The sequence below is a fragment of the Macaca thibetana genome, chromosome 20 (genome assembly GCF_024542745.1).
Source record: "Macaca thibetana thibetana isolate TM-01 chromosome 20, ASM2454274v1, whole genome shotgun sequence".
Classification (NCBI taxonomy): Eukaryota; Metazoa; Chordata; class Mammalia; order Primates; family Cercopithecidae; genus Macaca; species Macaca thibetana.
The window spans coordinates 70,530,065-70,550,450 of NC_065597.1; the positions used below are offsets into that span (position 1 = coordinate 70,530,065).

The 20,386-nt window shown below is 47.4% G+C and overlaps 1 long non-coding RNA gene across 2 annotated transcripts in view; it reads right to left on the reverse strand.

Moving 5' to 3' along the window:
* Positions 1-510: 510 nt before the first annotated feature.
* LOC126944808 (uncharacterized) overlaps positions 511-20,386 on the reverse strand; it is a 29,217-nt gene continuing 9,341 nt past the window's right edge. Inside the window, exons 2-4 of one of the 2 annotated variants that reach the window (XR_007722193.1) lie at positions 7,279-7,386; positions 5,473-7,161; positions 511-3,914 (exon numbers count right to left, since the gene is read on the reverse strand). This is a non-coding gene — a long non-coding RNA (uncharacterized LOC126944808). Of the gene's footprint in view, positions 7,162-7,278; positions 7,387-20,386 lie in introns of both variants that reach the window. The other variant, XR_007722192.1, reaches the window with a different exon arrangement.

The window sequence follows — 20,386 nt, forward strand, 5'->3', positions numbered from 1 at the left end:
TCCCCTAGGCTGGAGTGCAATGGCATAATCTCATCTCATTGCAACCTCCATCTCCCGGGTTCAAGCAATTCTCCTGCCTCAGCCTCCTGAGTAGCTGGGATTACAGGAACCCACCATCATGCCCAGCTAATTTTTGTATTTTTGTAGAGACGGGATTTCACCATGTTGGCCAGGCTGATCTTGAACTCCTGACCTCAGGTGATCTGCCCAACTTGGCCTCCCAAAGTGCTGGGATTACAGGCGTCAGCCACCGTGCCCGGCCTTAATTCATTTCTAAATCACGAAATCTAAATACCAGCTGGCTAGGAGCTACCATAGTGTACAAGGCAGCTGTAGAACCACAGGAAACTGTCAATGACCCTGTCTTGCTTCAAGTTTATTTTCCCCCTCGCCGTGGGACTCTAAATTCTTTCCTCCTCTCACATTTTTTAGATTTTCAGGCTTAGACCATGAAAATAAGTACTGTCCTTCCAAGAAAATAACGTTCATAACACTTACTGTATAGCAGGCTGATTTCAGTACTTTACATGTATTAATTCATAACAACTCTGAGGCAGGAGCTGTGATTATGCCCATTTAACAGATGAGAAAACTGAGGCACAAAGCGAGGCTGGAACTTCTCAGAGTCACACAGGTAGCAGGAGGCAGAGCTCGGATTTGAACTCACTTTGGGTTCAGCAACTCACAGCTCTTACCTATGATATAATATTACTTCTGTGGTCAAAACACTTAGACCTGGATTTCACAGGAATCTTGTGCTTGCCTGGCCGTTAGCGAGGTTTTCATCATCTTCCGCATCTCACAGTTCAAAACCCAGGGCCTCCACGCTCCTGCTATGGTGGCCGTTCACTGGCAAGAGGCTTCTGGGAGGGTTCTCCTTTTCTGTCATTTTTCTTATTCGTGGTTTTTTTTTGTTTTTTGTTTGTTTGTTTGTTTGTTTCTTTGTTTTTGAGACGGAGTCTCGCTCTGTCGCCCAGACTGGAGTGCAGTGGCGCGATCTCAGCTCACTGCAAGCTCCGCCTCCCGGGTTCACGCCATTCTCCTGCCTCAGCCTCCGGAGTAGCTGGGACTACAGGCGCCCGCCACCACGCCCGGCTAATTTCTTTTTGTATTTTTAGTAGAGACGGGGTTTCACCGTGTTAGCCAGGATGGTCTCGATCTCCTGACCTCGTGATCCGCCCGCCTCGGCCTCCCAAAGTGCTGGGATTACAGGCTTGAGCCACCGCGCCCGGCCTATTCGTGGTTTTTGTCTCATTGGTGTTTATCTGCAGAACTTTGTTTCCTTCTGCTCAATTTATAATCAGAGTGCTTTTCCTCTTGGCTGAATTCATAAGTGTTTGTGCAAAAAGAGGTTGGGCGCAGAGCCAGGAGACTGACGACACCCGGCTCGTCTGGCAAGTGGATATCAAATTGTTGTATCTCGTTCTGCCATTTGCGGCTCCTGCTGTGGGGCTGGGCCATCCGCCAGCTCTCCAAGGAGCTGGCGGGAAACCGCTGCAATCAGGGTGAACCCAAAGCCCGGGTCAGCCCGCCTCGGCACAGCACTCCAGCTGGCCCCCAGTGCCTTTTCGGGGCACATCTGCATTGCCAGGCAGGGCTGTGGGAGGGCCGCCTGCCTCCTATCCATCCTGGGGAAAACCTACCCTTGTCACGAGTCCCCTTCAGGCAGCCTGTGTGGAGATTGCTGCATCAACCTTTAATATGGCTAAAATGTTTTCCTTCAATGACAGTAATGCTGGCAGAACCCATCAAGATACCCAGGAATTATGTGCCTTGGCAGATGATACTGGAAAGACGGGATTCCCGGCAGCCTTTGCACCCCTTGCTCACAGCCCACAAGCGTCTCCACCTTCCAGCAGGGCTTCGCTCACAGTCAGGGCAGAAAGAGAGACAGTCCGTCTGGAACAGGCTCGGATTTTAAATAAGTATCCCTGATAATTTAATATGATCGATGGCTGAGGTATTTCACCAAGTTCAGGAGTCCCAGTTCTCAGAGAGAGGCAGCCAGCCATGACTGTAAGACCTGGGAAAACTGTACAAACCAGACGGCAGGTCACCCCTCCCCAGAGAGCTCCAGAGAGTACTGAAGAGTGAAATAGCAGAGGGATGGTCTGGGTGGGGTCGTCGTGGCTGGCAAGGGTCTGTGACAGCATCTTGTTAGGCTACCCCCAAGAGGAAATTTGGAGAGAGGGGGGAGGGCAGCTCTCAGTGCAACCTAAGTCTCCTGGAAAGTAACTTCCAAACTTTGGAGGATTGTGAGCAAGATGGGACCAGCAACTTCTACCTTAAAAAAAGTTAATAGCAAGATAACTCATCCTAATATTGGTCCAAGCTAGGTCTTTATTATGCATCATAAAGGCTCTGAGAATAACAATCTAACCTCCAAAAGGGCTGGGGGTTTAAAGAATCTTAGGCAACTAGCTTCCTTCTGCTCAGTGACTCCCCTGGAGCAGAGCAAAGCAAGGAAACACTGAGAGCCAAGCTGCAGTTCTGAATTTCAAACACAGGGAATCCATCTCTTTCTACTTAATTGTTCCCTAGAATGAGTAACTAACTCCTTCCCCTTAACCACACATACTTCCCACCAAAGCACAAGCACGATGGGCTGTCCATGAGCCTCCCTCAAACATGTGCACCTTGTGACATAAATTCTGTCACCTAAAGAGACCAGACAAAATGCAAAACCAAAGTGGGCCTTTCCATGAATTACAGGTTCTAAAGAGTTGTGGACTCTCTATAAAACTCAAGAGTTAGGAATCGCCTGTAAGAAGCACCAGCCCTGTTTTAAAGAGGCAATTTAAGAGTAATAGCCGTGCTGATGCCACACTACGCTAAGGGAGAATAATGAACCTCATAAAACTAGCGATTTTCCAATTGCTTTTGCTGCTGGAAACACTGATTATGCTAATTAAAGGGTAGAATAGTAAATACCCACTCTTTTGCATCCAATTAAATGCTCAGATTATTTCTCAGAAGTATTTGTTGAAAATAGCGCTTTTGATAATCACGGTCCCAAATAAACAGAGTCAAGTGTGGTGTGGTACACGTGTGTGACTGTGTGTGTGCGTGCACACGTGTCTTTCCGGAGCTCATTATGGAGATCCCGCATAGTTCCCCAAATTCCTATGAGACCAAATAAGAAAAGTCACAGTTTCCTAAGAAAGCTTGGGATATCTTTGGAAAAGGTGTGTATTGAGAACACAGCGTACGGAAACTATTTCAAGCTGGCCACATCTGTGATTTAACATTGCAAACATCAGAAATACAACTGGTTCTTCAGAGTCACCTGAGTCCCTCATAACGGCAATATTAGCTTCTTCTAAATAATAAATTAGCCAGTCAAACTATGTTCCACAGCACGTTAGAAGTTTCATCCTTCTAGTCAATTGCACATTTCAAGGCAAAGTCGATTTATATGTAAGTTAGACAAAGTGCTGTCACTAAAAACTGAGAATTATGTCTAATGCCAATCAGAAATGGAATAAATAAGTATTAGAGGATTTGCATGTTAAAGCAACCATAGAAATGCTATTATGAGAAAGGAAAATGCATTACCTGCAGAGGTTACAGATTAGACGCTAGAACCCAGAAGAGGAAGAATCTCTGTAAATATTTCCATTACGTTAATCAAGAGTGGCTGGGTACGGGGGCTCATGCCTGTAATCCCAGCACTTTGGGAGGCCAAAGTGGGAGGATCACAAGGTCAGAAGTTCGAGACCAGCCTGGCCAACATGGTGAAACCCCATCTCTACTAAAAATACAAAAAAATTAGCCGGGCATGGTGGCGCGTGCCTGTAATCCCAGCTACGCAGAGGCTGAGGCAGGAGAATTGCTTTAACCAAGGGCGGAGGTTGTAGTGAGCTGAGATCGCACCACTGCACTCCAGCCTGGGTGACGTCTTGATCTGGATCCGTCTTGAAAAAAAAAGAAAGAAAGTTAATCAGGAGTGAGAGGAGGATGAGTTTTTCACCCACAAAAGGAGATGAGGTTCATGCATTCATTCAACATGCATTCCATCAATGGTAAGCATCTGCTCTGAGCTAGGTCTGTTCTAGGTCCCAGGAAACGGGTGATGAACCGGACATGGCTCCTGATTTGGAGCTCACATTTTAGAGCAGCTAAATGGACAATAAACAAGTAAGCAAATTAAGATCATCTTAAATTGGGGGAAGTTCTTTAGAGAAGCACTTCCACAAAGTTGAATCGCATCATAGAATATGACTGCCAGGCGGTAGGGAAGGTAATATCTCACCTGCCTGTGGATAGCAGAGCCTCTGAGGCCTTGCAAAGTATTTAGGATTAAGATTTCTGGCCAGGCGCGGTGGCTCAAGTCTGTAATCCCAGCACTTTGGGAGGCCGAGACGGGCGGATCACGAGGTCAGGAGATCGAGACCATCCTGGCTAACATGGTGAAACCCCGTCTCTACTAAAAAAGTACAAAAAAACTAGCCGGGCATAGTGGTGGGTGCCTGTAGTCCCAGCTACTCGGGAAGCTGAGGCAGGAGAATGGCGTAAACCCGGGAGGCGGAGCTTGCAGTGAGCAGAGATCCGGCCACTGCACTCCAGCCTGGGCGACAGAGCAAGACTCTGTCTCAAAAAAAAAAAAAAAAAAAAAAAAAAGATTTCTGTCTTAGGTCAAGTTCCCTAAAAGCAGAGCCTGAGGCAGGGATTGAGTGCAGGTAATTCATTCAGGAAGAACTCTCAGGAGATAGGAGTAAGGAAAGCAGTATATGGCAGGGAAGGAGCTAAGTGAGATGTGGTCTCAGCTGGAGACCAGCTCCAGTCGGATCCCACAGGGAGCTCCAGAGGATGAACTGCACCCCCATGTTATCCCAGCCTAAGGTCTTTTGTCTTCCTGTGTCAGCTGGTCCCTGGCCAAGGGCTGCAGACTCTCTGGGGGCCCCAGCAGCCTGGAGGAGAAGGAGCATGGTCTATGGTCTACTCTTTGGTACACACCCACCCACCTCTTCCCCAGCTGACACTGCTGGAGGAGAAGGAGAGGGACTAGATGTCATTTCCTCCTATGGCAACCTGTGGAATGGCAATGGCCCTTTTCCTGTTGGGTGTAATCTGCTGCCATCTCTTGCTGTCTGCAGCCTGACACAGAAGGGTGAAGGTCACCAGGTTCTACTGACAGGGGTCTTTGTCTCAAGCAGCAACCCTAGGACCGTGGGTCCCTTGCAAGATTCAGCCACATTTCATGACTGTCTGCAACACACCTCATGCCTCTGATGGAAAGAACCCAATGCCCCATGCTGCAGCCATTTCTGCCAGGACTGGGGTCCCTGATCTCAATTTCCCTCTGCAGTCCCCAACTCTGGGCTCTGCAGACACATTTCAGATCCATCCTTAGTACCTCCCAGGAGGCAGAAGCCAGAGGAAATGATTCTTGACCCAATGCGCCTGACCATGCCACCTCACTCCATGCTCTTTCTCCCTCTCCAGGAAAAATGAAGCTTGTTGAATACTTACCAATGTGCCCACATGCATTTAGTCCTCACAACCACTTCATGGGGTAGCATCATCATCCTCAAGTTACAGACGAGGAAACTGAGGAGAGCATTTATATAACATGCATCTAAGTGGTGGACAAAGGATCTAACCAGGGAGTGCGGCACCAGAGCACACTTTTTTTGTTGTTTAATTAGAGAGATGGGGTCTCTGTCACGCAAACTGGAGTGCAGTGGCCCGATCATAGCTCACTGCAGCCTTGAACTCCTGGGCTCTAGCAATCTTCTCACCTCACCCTCCCAAGTAGCTGGGACTACAGGCATTCACCACCAACCCAGCTAATTGTTTTTTAAATAAAGAAAAGAGGTTTAATTGGCTTATGGTTCTGTAGGCTGTACAAGCATGGTGCCAGCATCTGCTCACTTTCTAGGGGGGCTTCAGGGAGCTTTTACTCATGGTGGAAAACAAAGCGGGAGTGGTCATGTCACATGGTAAAAGTAGGAGCAAGAGAGAGAAGGGGAGGCGCCACACACTCTTAACCAGATCTTGTGAGGACTCACTACTGCAAAACAGCACCAAGAGGATGGTGCTGAACCATTCATGAGAAATCCACCCTGGTGATACAATCACCTGCCATGAGGCCCCCAACTTTAACATGAGTGATTACATTTCCACAGGAGATCTGAGCAGCTAATTTTTAAAAAACATTTTTATAGAGATAGGGTCTGGTTCCAAACTCCTGACTTCAAGCAATCCTCCTGCCTCAGCCTCCGAAAGTGCTGGGATTACAGTCATGAGCCCCTGTGCCCAGCCCAGAGCATACTTTTAACCACCATATCATTCTGCCTCCGGGTAGGTTAATCAAGCTCTGTAGCTGATCAGATGTCTGTAGAGAGAATGAGACGTCGGTCTCCCCTTCTTCCAAACACCCCCAAATTTTACGAGTGATTTTCTCAGGTCCCTCAGCATCAGGAATGGGGATGAGCAGAGCAGCCTGCTCTTTCCAGCAACCCAGATGCACAAGGGGATCTCGTTGACATCGGGTCTCTGCTTCACAGTGGTCATCCCATGGTCTCCTTTGATGATGACGTGGAGGTGCTCTGTCAGGCTGTGCTTCTCAGTGGCTCCCACCAGATACCCGATGGTCCTGTCCATTGGCCGAATCATCAACTTCCTGTTCTCTGCCTCTGGCCCAAATCGATGTCCCTTTCCAACAACCCAGCAGGTATCTCAATATCACATCTCATTGGCTCTGACTAGGACATGAGCCCAAAGCTGAGCCAGTTGCTGTAGCCATAGGATGCGGCATCCTCAGTCCTCTGGCCAGGCCAGAGCCACATCCCACCTCTGGATCCTCACGGAGAGTCAATACATCTGGAACCAGGAGTGGGCTGAAGCTCCAGGGGCAGTCAGAGTAGTGTGACCCAGCCCACCAGGAAGTGAGTGCTGAGCAAGCAAGCATTCATCACCCACTGCACACACCAGGAAGCCTTGTGGTGGCTTAGTCCCGTCTGGGGGCTAAGAAAAAGTGTCTGCTGCATGCCAAAATGCGATGCCCAACACTTTATCTTAAAGCTAGCTGGCTTTGTAATCCCAGCTACTTGGGAGGCTGAGGCAGGAGAATCACTTGAATCCAGGAGGCGGAGGTTGCAGTGAGCCAAGATCTCACCATTGCATTCCAGTCTGGGTGACAAGAGCGAAATTCTGTCTCTAAAAGAAAAGAAAAGAAAAAAAAAGCTAGCCAGCTTAATCCTCACAAAGATGCCATCTACTTTTTGTCATTCTACAGGTAGAAACACTGAGACACTAGGAGATTTTAAAACTCACCACCAGCAGGGTGTGGTTGCTCAAGCCTGTAATCCCAGCACTTTGAGAGGCTGAGGCAGGAGAATCAGGAGTTCAAACCAGCCTGGGTAACATAGCAAGACTTCATCTCTACAAATATTAAAAAAAAAAAAAAAATTAGGGCTAGGCACGGTGGCTCACACCTGTAATCCCAGCACTTTGGGAGGCCAAGGCAGGTGGATCACTTCAGCCCAGGGGTTCGAAACCAGCCTGGCCAACACGACAAAACTCTATCTCAACTAAAAGTACAAAACTTAGCTGGGCATAGTGGCACGTGTCTATAATCCCAGCTACTTGGGAGGCTGAGGCATGAGAATTGCTTGAACCCAGGAGGCAGAGGTTGCAGTGAGTTGAGATCGTGCCACCACACTCCAGCCTAGGTGACAGAGTGACACCCTATCTCAAAAAAAAAAAAAGTCAGGTATGGTGGCACATGCCTGTGGCCCCAGCTACTCAAGAGGCTGAGGTGGGAGGATCGCTTAAGCCCAGGAGTTCAAGGTGCAATGAGCTATGATCGTACCACTGTACAACTATATATATATATATACACACACACACACGATATATATATTTTTATATACGTGTGTATATACATATATATTTATATGTGTGTGTATCTACATATGTATATATACACACAAAACACACATACACACAGACTCACCACCACCAACTCAGAAATTACCGTCTCCCTCTATTCTAAGGAATTATTTTTCATTTTGCCATCTCTGAAGTTGGAATACACCTTACAACCACTGGAATGTCACGGTCTTGTCGGCAGCATTTTTCTGCTTAGTAGCCCATAAAATAATAGCACATCTTGTAACTAACAGTGCTGTAGATGCTATGAAATCCTGGGGAAGCCCAGAATCTAACTCCACCCCTGTCTGACTCCAAAGACCGCATATTTTCTATGCCTTCTGACTGGGGCGCAGATGCAGACAACTCGCGCTTTGCTGATTGTGAGAAAGGGATGAGAAAAGGCCCTGATGGAATTTTCTTCTTGCACGTGCAGGGGAAGAACGCGGCGTCGTTCCACTACCCCGGGGAAGGTGCTAAATACAAGGGTGAGGCTGTCCAGCGGTCCCTGGTGGAGCCCTACACTCACCCAAACAGCAAAGAGACAGAGCAGAGGGAGAACATAGATACCATCATGAACTGGTTCACCAAGGAAGACTCTGAGTTTGTGACTCTGTACTACGGAGAGCCAGATAACATGGGACGTCGATTTGGGCCAGAGGCAGAGAACAGGAAGTTGATGATTCAGCAAATGGACAGGACCATCGGGTATCTGGTGGGAGCCACTGAGACGCACAGCCTGACAGAGCACCTCCACGTCATCATCACAGGAGACCATGGGATGACCACCGTGAAGCAGAGACCCGATGTCAACGAGATCCCCTTGTCCACCTACATCAAGTTCAGGGACTTGGTCAAGGTTGATATTGTGGACTACGGTGGCTTTGGGATACCCCTGACCAAACTGGGGCGAGAGGAAGCCCTTTACCAGGCACTGAAGAATGCACACTCTCACCTCCACGTCTACAAGAAGGAGGAGTTTCCAGAACACTTCCATCTTGCTAAACCTGACCGGGTTCTGCCAATCGTGATGTACGCCAACTCTGGTTACGGCATCAATGGGGTCAGTTCATTCTAAAATGAATAAAGTCACCTTGGATCTAGGAGACCCCCACTAGGGAAGGGTGGTTCTGCAAAAATCAAACCTAAGCGCACAGCCGGGCACAGTGGCTCACGCCTATAATCCCAGCACTTTGGGGAGGCCGAGGCAGGTGTATCATCTGAGGTCAGGAGTTTGAGACCAGCCTGGCCAACATAGTGAAACCCCATCTCTACTAAATATACAAAAATTACCCAGGCGTGGTAGCGCGCGTCTGTAGTTCCAGCTACTCTGGAGGCTGAGGCAGGAGAATCACTTGAACCTGGGAGGCGGAGGTTGCAGTGAGCCAAGATCGCGCCACTGCACTCCAGTCTGGGCAACAGAGTGAGACCTTGTCTCAGAAAAATAAAATAAAATAAAATAAAACAAAACAAAATGAAATAAGTGCACATACTACGAGTAGCAGCACACAGTGTCCTAAATGTTCCCCACCCCCTGCCCAACCAATGCTGCCCCAAATTACCGTTATACAAGAATAATGACCAATTCAACTTGACAAGGCTGATTTAAAAATAAAAACAAAGCTGGGCATGGTGGCTCACACCTGTAATCTCAGTACTTTGGGAGGCCAAGAGAGGAGGATTGCTTAAGGCCAGGAGTTCGAGACCAGCCCTGGCAACATAAAGAGACCCCATCTCTACCAAAAAAAGAAAAACAAATAAATAAACAGCCAGAAGTGGGGATGCATGCCTGTAGTCCCAGCTACTCAGGAGGCTGAGGTGGGAGGATCTCTTGAGCCCAGGAGGTCGAGGTTGCAGCAAGCTGTGATTGCACCACTGCACTCCAGCTTGAGCAACAGAGCAAGAGTCAGTCTCTAAAAAATAAACAAATAATAAAAAAGAATAAACACCAATTTCATTATTCAAAATTGTGCCTAGCGCTTCACTAAACATTGAGTAACAGTTCTTTCATTTTTGCCTTCCCAACAACCCTATAAAATAGATGCTCTTAGTTCCACCATTTTAAAGAAGAAACCAAAACCTAGAGAGAAGTGACTTAAGATTAAAAATGTAAGGTTGGGCTGAGTGCAGTGGCTCACACCTGCAATCCCAGCACTTTAGAAGGCTGAGGTAGGTAGATTGCTTGAGCCCACGAGTTTGAGACCATGCTGGGCAGCATAGTGAAACCCCATCTCTACAAAAAATGCAAAAAAAATGTAGCTGGGCATAGTGGCACGTTCCTGTGGTCTCAGCAACTCAGGAGGCTGAGGTGGGAGGATTGCTTGAGCCCGGATGGGGGTTGAGGCTGCAGTGAGCCATAATCACGCCACTGAGATAGGAGGCAGGACCTGACTCTAGAGGCAGGGCTTCAACACCAGACCAAACTGAGGACTAGCTCAAACAGGGCTGGGGCGGATGCAGCTTTCCATCAGACATGCCCCCAAGTGTACCATGTGAGTTTACCATTGCCATGGCAACATCCGGGAGTTACTGCCCCTTTCCATGGCGATGACCCAGTGACTCAAAAGTTACTACCCATTTTCTAGAAATTCCTGCATAAACTGCCCTTTAATCTACATGCAATTAAAAGTGCGTAGAAATGTGATTGCAAACTCTCTGCCGCTACCCTCTGCCTCCAGGGTAGCCATGCCCTGCAGGAGCAGTCACAGGGCTCTAACGCTGCCTCCTCAATCAAGCTGTTTTCTTCTACACCTCCGGCTTGCCCTTGAATTCTTTCCTGGGCAAAGCCAAGAACCCTCAGGTGCTATGCTCCACTTCGGGGCTCCCCTGCCCTGTGTCAACTGTACTCTGGCCTGGGTGGCAGAGAGAGACCCTATCTTAAAAAAAAAAAAAGAAGGAAAGAAATGTAAGGTTAAGGGCTGCCCCCAAGCCTGCTGACTGATCATTATACACAGTATACACAGATCACCAAAAAATTCACCCCAAAGGCCCCCCACCACTGGTTCTCATTTGCTCATATCAAAAAAATATGCAAGCCTGTTCATACAAAGACACACAGATGCTCATAGCAAAATTATTCATAATTGTCAAAAGGTGGCAACAACACAAACGCCCATCAACAACAGATGAATGGGCAAACAAGTCCGGTCTACCCGTGTGACGGAACATTAATCAACCAAAATATGGAGGGAAGGGCTGATTCCTGCTGCAAGCTGGATACACCTTGAGACCATCAGGCTAAGTGAAAGACGCCAGACACCAAAGGACAAATATTAGATGATACTATTTATATATATATGCCCAGAATATGAAAATCCAAAGAAACAAAGTAGATTAGTGGTTGCCAGGAGCCAGGGGTGGGGGTAGTCAGGGGGAAATGAGGGGTAACTGCTAATGGATACAGGATTTCTTTCAGGGTAACGAAAATTTCTAAATTTGGTGGTGGTGATAGCTGCACAACTCTGTGAATATATTAAAAACCACTGAATTATACATTTTATTTATTTATTTATTTATTTAGAGACAGTGTCTGGCTCTGTTGCCCAGGCTGGAGTGTCAACTCACTACACCCTCCACCTCCTGGGCTTGAACCATCCTCCCACTTCAGCCTCCTGAGGAGCTGGGACTACAGACACACACCACCACGCCCAGCTAATTTTTTTTTGTATTTTTGGTCGAGACAGGGTTTTGCCATGTTGCTGGTCTCAAATACTTGGGTTCAAGCGATTCTCCCACCTAAGCCTCCCAAAGTGCTGGGATTACAAGCGTGAGCCACCATGCCGGGCCAAATTGTACACTTTAAATGGGTAAATTTATGGTAGGTGAATCAGCTTTCAATAAAAGCTGTTATTAAAAGGCAACTTTAAGGGCCAGGCATAAGGGCCAGTACTTTGAGAGGCCAACGCAGGAGGATCACTTGAGCCCAGGAGTTCAACACCCGCCTAGACAACGTGGCAAAACCCAGTCTCTACAAAAAATTTAAAAATTAGGCTTAGTGTGGTGGCTCATGCCTGTAATCCCAGCAGTTTGGGAGGTCAAGGTGGGTGGATCACTTGAGGTCAAGAGTTCAAGACCAGCCTGGCCAACATGGTGAAACCCTGTTGCTACTAAAAATATTTTTTTTAAATATTAGGCAGGCATGGGGGTGGGTGCCGAGGCTGAGGCAGGAGAATCGCTTGAACCTGAGAGGTGGAGGTTGCAGTGAGTTGAGATTACGCCACTGCACTCCAACCTGCTGGGCGACAGAGCGAAACTCCATCTCAAAAAAAGAAAATTAATTAATTACAAAATTAAAACTTAGCCAGCTGTGGTGGCTCGTGTTTGTAGTCCCAGCTACTGACGAGGCTAAAGTGGGAGGACTGCTTGAGCCCAGGAGGTTGAGGCTGCAGTGAGCCAAGACTGTATCACTGCACTCTGGCCTGAGCAACAGAACAAGACCCTATTTCACAATTTTAAAATCAATTTAAAAACAAGCATAAGAAAACACAAAAACCAATGCTAACTGTGGCATATAAACGAGGTGGTCTATTTTTTGTTAACTACCAACTTAACAATTCATGGCAGAAACAAAGTTTAAATGATGCTACAGCCCGGCGCGGTGGCTCACGCCAGTAATCCCAACACTTTGGGAGGCCGAGGAGGGTGAATTACCTGAGGTCAGGAGTTTGAGACCAGCCTGGTCAACGTGGTGAAACCCCGTCTCTCCTAAAAATACAAAAATTAGCCAAACATGGTGGCGGGTGCCTGAAACCCCAGCTACTCGGGAGGCTGAGGCAGGAGAATCGCTTGAACCTGGCAGGTGGAGGTTGCAGTGAGTCAAGATCGTGCCTTTGCACTCCAGCGTGGGCGACAGGGCCAAACTTCGTCTCAAAAAATAAATAATTAATTAATTAAATAAATGACGTTATGAACCTCATGTGAGGGAAAACTGCCCCAGGTACAGCCTGAAGAACCCTTGCTGTGAACAGGAGCCACATGTGATCATTATGTTTGCAACTTGCTTGCTTCACGTTAGCTTGTTGCAACTCCAGAGCGTAACAAGTATGAGAAAACTCTTGGGGTTACTGTTTAATGTTGGTGGAAATAGTTACAATAAAATACAACAATTTATCACCTAAGGTATATTTTATCCCTCAAGTGGCCCAGAACACTGTAATTAACGGACACCAATCGCACGCCCACAGCGAAGGCCTTGCCAAGGAGAAATTCCACAGTCACCTGGCCTATTTGTAAACCTGGTTTATGACCTTTTGTAACAGGACAGCTTAACAGTAGCATGACGACATTTAACGAGACAAGAACATTCCCCACTGACCAACCAGATCGTTTCAGCGAACAGGATGCTGTGCTCAGTTTAATTTTCTGCTGAACCGACCATTAGGCAGAAAATCCTTTGGGTCAGTGCCTCTCACTGAATCCACCCATCAGATTTCTGTCTACCTACCTGCTTCGCAGTGCAGAGTACAGTGGGTTTTCCTTGTCTCTCTTCAGGGACCGAGGTGCTTGAGGCCATCATGAGGACATGCCTTCTTTTTTTTTTTTTCCTGAGACAGTCTCACTCTTTTGCCCAGGCTGGAGTGCAGTGGTGCAGTCTCCAGAGACTGCAACCTCCGCCTACCCGGTTCAAGCGAGTCTCCCGCCTCAGCCTCCTGAGTAGCTGGGATTACAGGCACGTGCCCAGCTAATTTTTCTATTTCTTGCAGAGACAGGGTTTCACCATGTTGGCCATGCTGGTCTCAAACTCCTGAGCTCAAGCGATCTGCCTGCCTCGGTCTCCTAAAGTGCTGGGATTACAGGTGTGAGCCACCGTGCCTGGCCGAGGGCATTCATTCTTGATGGACTGCCCCACAGCCTCAGAGACAGTCGGACCAGTTTCCTCAACCAGAGCTGAGCAGACAGGCAATTTCTGTATCCACCAGGGCAAATATTAGACCAACTTTCAATGTACAGAGAGCATCACATTTCTTATATGCTAGAATATCTGTTGGTCTAAAATATAAATAAACAGTATTGTAGCCGGCCACAGTGGCTCACGCCTATGATCTCAGAGCTCTGTGGGGCTGAGGCAGGAGGTTCACTTGAGGTCAAGAGTTCGAGATCAGCCCGGGCAACATAGCGAGACCCCCCAGCACCACCTGCCATCTCTACAAAAAAATAAAATAATTTGCTGGGCAGAGTAGTGCAGGCCTGTAGTCCCAACTACTTGAGAGGCTGTTATAGGTGGATTGCTTGAGCCCAGGAATTTGAGGCTGCAGTGAGCTATGACTATATCACTGTACTCCAGCCAGACATTGGCTCTTAAAAAAAAAAAATGTTGCAATTGACATTACTTTATCATTTGAAAAGAAGGACAGACAAGAAAGGTATTTGGCATTTACCAAGCAATTACTCAGAATCCTCATCCCATCCTACCCCCATTCTCCCCCTAAAAACGTATGTATATCTTTTTATGCCATAAAAATACATCTATTTGGCTCTGGAACAAGATTGCCTGCGTTCAGTTACCTGATCTAGCATTTGTTCCTGATGACTCAGTGCAGACAAGCTCTGTGACTCAGTTTCCCCAGCTGTAAAATGAGGAATGGCGCCCTTACTGGGCTGCCATGAGGGTAAAGGAGTTCACATATATTTATAAAGCATTCAGAACAATTCATGATACATAGTAAGCTCTATATGTTTGAGCTTATTATTACTGTCAGTATGATTATCATCATCTTGCTGTTTCCAATGGGTACGCTTTCTACATTCTCTTTCTTAAAGACCTGTAAATCCTTGGTATTCTCTCCACCACCACAGAGAGCAGTGTCCTTGGAGTTTAAATTTTCAAAGACTTCATGGATCCAACAAGTACGACATTAACTAAGGGACGATTTTCTTTCAGGGGGCTGGAATCTAAAATGGCTTTTTTATTGTTATTATTTTTCAGAGAATGTATTTCAACAAAGGCAGCCATGGCTTTGATAATATCCTCATGGATATGAAGACCATATTCAGAATTTTCGGGCCAGATTTCAAGAAGAAATGCCTGGCCAAGCCTTTTAACAGCATCCACATCTACCCACTCATGTGTAAGCTCCTGGGAGTCACCCCCAAACCCACAATGGCTTCCTGGCGGTCACCCAGGAAACGCTTGTGAACTCTTACAACCAGCAGCCAGGTGAGATACAGAAGCAGCCACCAGAAAACTGTCAGCATAGTCTGCTCTGGCCTGAGGTAGAAAAGAATCAAAAAAAGGTGGGCAGGAGGGAATTCAAGCAGAATAATCCTGTTTACCAGCAGCTTTGGAGCCCCAGGAACAAGAAGCCAACAGCTCCAGACAGCAGCGGAGGTAGGGAATCCCTCGACCTGCTGGGAACATTTTACATAGCGCCTTTTAGGCAAAGCGAAGGCGCTCTATAGAGAAAGTCAGGCTGTAATCCTTCCGGTCCTCAGGAAATCACTGTGCACAGTCTGCCCGCAAGACGCCCCCTTCAGATACAGAAACCAGCCTCCTTTAGTGGCACAGAAAGCCGTTCACAGGGGAGGAGCAAAACCCTGCTGTTCCACTTGATGCTGAAAAAACAAGAGGGGAGAGTCTGAGACTGCAAATTCTTAAGACTTCAAACCCTTTCAATCTGGGTGATATAAAGGAGAATAAAATCATCTCGGAGAATTTGCTGTTGCCTTCTTTTGTGGGTTGTTTACAAACACTGGCTAGCTTTCCTTTTGCCAGGGGAGGCTTGGATACTGTCCGGTGATCTAACCAGTGCTTAAAGCAATTACATGCAAAAAGGAGTAGTGGGCTGGGCACAGTGGCTCATACTTGTAATCCCAGGACTTTGGGAGGACGGGGTAGGAGGATCACTTGGGGTCAGGGGCTTGAGACCAGCCTGGACAACATAGTGAGACCCTGTCTCTACAAAAAAATTAGCTGGGCGTAGTGTCACACGCCTGTAGTCCCAGGTGCTGGAGAGGCTGAGGTGGGAGGACCGCTTGAACCCAGGAGTCTGAGGCTGCAGTGAGCTATGATTGCACTACCGCACTCCAATTCCTGCCTCTAAAAACAAAGGAAAAGAGAGGAGGGCAGGGGTGATATTCATCCTTTCTCTTCTTGTAAGCCACTGCCCATGATCTCCTCTTGAACATACAGGAAGCAGTCCCTTTTGTAGAAAACTAATTAAATGAATGACCAATTCACCCAACTATGGAGGATCTTTCTTCTTTTTAAGTTTTGGAGTTTTGCCACAACTGTTTTGTAGCCCCTCCCCTGTCCCACATCCCATTGGGAGCCTGGGACCAGCTGCGTCTGACTGTCAGTTACTGATAAGCAGGACATCCCACAAACCGATTTTCAGCGAATTGGCTTTTAGCAAATTGATCATTTGGCGAAGTGGTCATTAGGCAAGTGGGTCATTTGGCGAAGAGGTCATTTAGTAAATCGGCTTTCAACGACTTGCCCTATGAGATTTCTCTACAGTGTGCATTTTCTGGGTTTAAATGTACATTTCATTTCCATAATTAATACTCACTAGCGGCTAGATGGGAAACTTCCCAGGGAACCAGGAGCAGCCGGAACAGCTTCTTAATAATCAGGCAATTAAAAACCCTCTGGTTTCTTAACAGGAGCGGAGGTACAGAGGGCATCTGCTCCGCAAGGCGCAGTGATCGGGCTCAGCATTGTCACAGGAGCTCTTGCGGTTCTGTTTGTCGCTAGTGTGGCATACACAGCCATTCGTCGGAAAAAGGAGCGAATGGTCTCTTTGGGTCTCCTGTAGTTCATCGTCATACGTCATGATAACCCATGACAACTCCTTGCCACATGCCACGGGAGGGCCAGCGCTCCAAGAACCCAGCAGCCAGGGCCGGCTTCATGGGCTTACAACCTGGACAGTCCCACAAGGGCACGGAAGAGTCCTCATTGTGGTTTAATAATCTGCCATTGCCATCTTGAAATTCTTTATTTTTTAACAAGGGTTGCCAGGGATAGTGGCTCATGCCTGTAATCCTAGCACTTTGGGAGGCCAAGGCAGGCAGATGACTTGAGCCCAAGGAGTTTGAGACCAGCCTGGGCAACATAGCAAGACCCCAACTCTACAGAAAATATAAAAATTAGCCAAGCATGTAGTCCCAGTTACTCGGGAGGCTGAAATGGGAAAATCACCTGAGCCCAAGGAGGTCGAGGCTGCAGGAGCTGAGACTGTACCACGACACTCCAGCCTGGATGACGGAGTGGGATCTTGTCTAAAAAAATAACCACAAGGCTGGGTGCGGTGGCTCACACCTGTAATCCTAGCACTTTGGGAGGCCGCCGGGTGGGCGGGTGGATCACTTGAGGTCAGGAGTTTGAGACCAGCCCAGCCAACGTGGTGAAACTCCACCTCTACTAAAAATACAAAACTTAGCTGGGTGAGGTGGTGCATGCCTGTAATCCCAGCTACTCCAGAGGCTGAAGCAGGAGAATCGCTTGAACCTAGGAGGCAGAGGTTGCAGTGAGCCGAGATAGCAGAAATGTGTTGTCTTGCAGGCCTGGATGCTGCAAAGTCCAAAATCAAGGTGTCGGCCGGACTTCGCTCCCGCTGAAACATGTCAGAGAGAATCCTTCCTTGCTTCTTCTGGCTTCCGGCGGCGCCCGGCAATGCTTGGTGTTCCTTGTAAATGCAGCACTCCAATCTCTTACCTCATCACATGGCTGCCTTCTCCCTGCGTCTCTGTCTTCACCTGACATTCTCCTCTTTTATTTTACTTTTTTTGAGATGGAGTTTCCCTCTGTCACCCAGGCTGGAGTGCTTCCATTCCAACCGCCGCTTCCCAGGTTCACGTGATTCTCCTACCTCAGCCTCCCAGTAGCTGGGATTACAGGCGCCCACCACCATGCCTGGCTAATTTTGTATTTTTAGTAGAGATGGAGTTTCACCACGTTGGCCAGGCTGGTCTCAAACTCCTGACCTCAAGTGGTCTGCCCACCTCACCCTCCCAAAGTGCTGGGATTACAGGCATGAGCCACCATGCCCAGCCCTCATTCTCTTCTTTTATAAGGACACCAGTCATTGCATCTGTCCCCTCACCAGTCCCCAATCCAGTATGACCCATCATTACTTGATGACATCTACAAAGACCCTATTTCCAAATGAGGTCATATTCCTAGGTATCGAGGATTAAGATTTCCAATTTATGTTTTTAGGGGATACAATTTTTTTTTGAGCCAGGGCCTCACCCTGTCACCCAGGCTGGAGTACAGGAAGTGATTATCGCTCACTGCAGCCTCAAACTCCTGGGCTCAAGGGATCCCCGACCTCAGCCTCCCACGTGGCTGAGACTACAGGCGCACACCACTATGCCCAACTAATTTTTTTAATTTTTTTTTTTTTTTTGCACAGATGAGGTCTCACTCTGTTGACCAGGCTGTTCTGACCTCAAGCGTTCCTCTTGCCTTGGCCTCCCAAAGCACTGGGATTACAGGCGTTATCCCATGCCTGGCCCTCTCTCTACACACACCTCAATCATTGTGTGATTAGCCTGAGCTGCCCGTATTTCTTATTCCGCCCACTCCTGACCAGTCTCCTCCTTTAACATAGCTTCCATCTCGATATCATGGGGCCTGCTGGCCACTGCAAACAGCCTAAGGAAAGTGGAAACTTTACTTAACCTTAAATTCTATTACAAAGTCCACATTGAATGTAATTTATATTTGAACTATAAAAATTTTCTATAAGTTGAAACATGACCTATAAAGGTCTCTACACCCTGAAGCAACGTTTTAGAAAGAAATCAATTGGTCCTTTTCTACAGAAACCATTAACCATAGGAGAGAGAAAGGAAAAACTTCAATGTACTGATTGAACTTCCATGCCCACAGCTTAATTTCTAAAAGGCAACCATTCCACACTGTTACAATGCCTTAGGTTGTTCTCACTGTTATTAAAGAGAGCCTCAAAGCCAGAAGTTGGATCTTGACTGTAGTTCTTGCACGTACACACATACTCTTGCAACTGAAACCACTCAGATTGTCCTAATGCTGCTCTCCATAGCAACACCACCTGGAATTTTACTTTTGGTTTTAAACATCAGTCCTAATCTTCACTTGCACCTGAACACACCGCGCCTGTGAGAGCCACGTGACATTAAAAATCCCTTCAGTGAGGCCGGGCGCGGTGGCTCATGCCTGTATTCCCAGTACTTTGGGAGACCAAGAGATCCAGACCGTCCTGGCCAACATGGTAAAACGCCCATCTCTACTAAAAATACAAAAATTAGCTGGGCGTGGTGATGCGTGCCTATAGTCCCAGTTACTCGGGAGGCTGAGGCAGGAGAATGGCTTGAGCGCGGGAGGCAGAGGCTGCAGTGAGCGGAGATCGTGCCACTGCGCTCCAGCCTGGCAACAGAGGGAGACTCTGTCTCAAACAAACAAACAAACAAAAAAATCCCTTCAGTGCCTTGATCCCTCCAGATTCAGATCCAAGAGAGATGACATTTGTACCTCACCAGAGCCCACACACCGAAATAAAGATTCCTTCTGGCCAGGCGCGGTGGCTCACACCTGTAATCCCAGCACTTTGGGAGGCCAAGGAATTTGAGACCAGCCTGGCCAATGTGTTAAAATCCCGTCTTTACCAAAAATACAAAAATAGCCCAGCATGGTGGCTCACGCCTGCAATCCCAGCCACTCAGGAGGCTGAGGCAGGAGAATTGCTTGAACCTGGAAGGTGGAGGTTGCAGTGAGCTGAGATCGCACCATTGCACTCCAGCCTGGGCAACAAGAGCAAAACTCCGTCTCAAAAAAAAAAAAGAGATTTCTTCTGTGTGCATGGCTCAGCTCTGTGGTTCGCTAGAGTCCTTCCTCAATCTGCTTCCAATCTATCGAATCAGGAAAGACTGAACCAACCTAGATTTATTAATAGTTTAGTATAACATAATACAGTGTTACTTACTATGGCATTGACCGTATATCCCCTTTTGCTCCTTGGAGGAAAGGCAATTAATAGCTATTATGTGAGTTAATAAAATAAGCCCAGGATTTATGAGTGTAACTAACCTGTTCCCATTGGTTTTCCTTGTCTCCTGCAGGCAGAGAGCTGATCAAAAGAGCAAAAGCAAAGCAGTGTCCCTCGCCCAGTTCTGAAGCCAACTTTCCTGAATCACCCAGACCCATACCTGGTTAAGACTTGCTGTGGATTCTCAGGGGACTCCATCTCAGGATACAGGGATTGAGAGGGCGTATGCAACATCTCAGACCCAGAAACCGTTAATTTTGTCTAAAAACACAGCAATAACTACATCCCACCCTCTTGATTTAAATGAAAGTGTTTGGAGGAATAAAAGATGAACCTTTTTTTTTTTTTTTTTTTTTTGTCAGATCTTGCGCTCATTTGGTTCTGGTGGGGAACAACAGCCATGAGAGAACAAGTGTATTCAATTAGAATTAATTCCCCTCTCTTATTCTCATAGCTGAGCAGGGCTCAAGTGCCTCTCATCTGAAAGAGGTAATAAGATTTAATCTGTCTCCTCATCTACCTTCTGCAAGTATACTTAACAA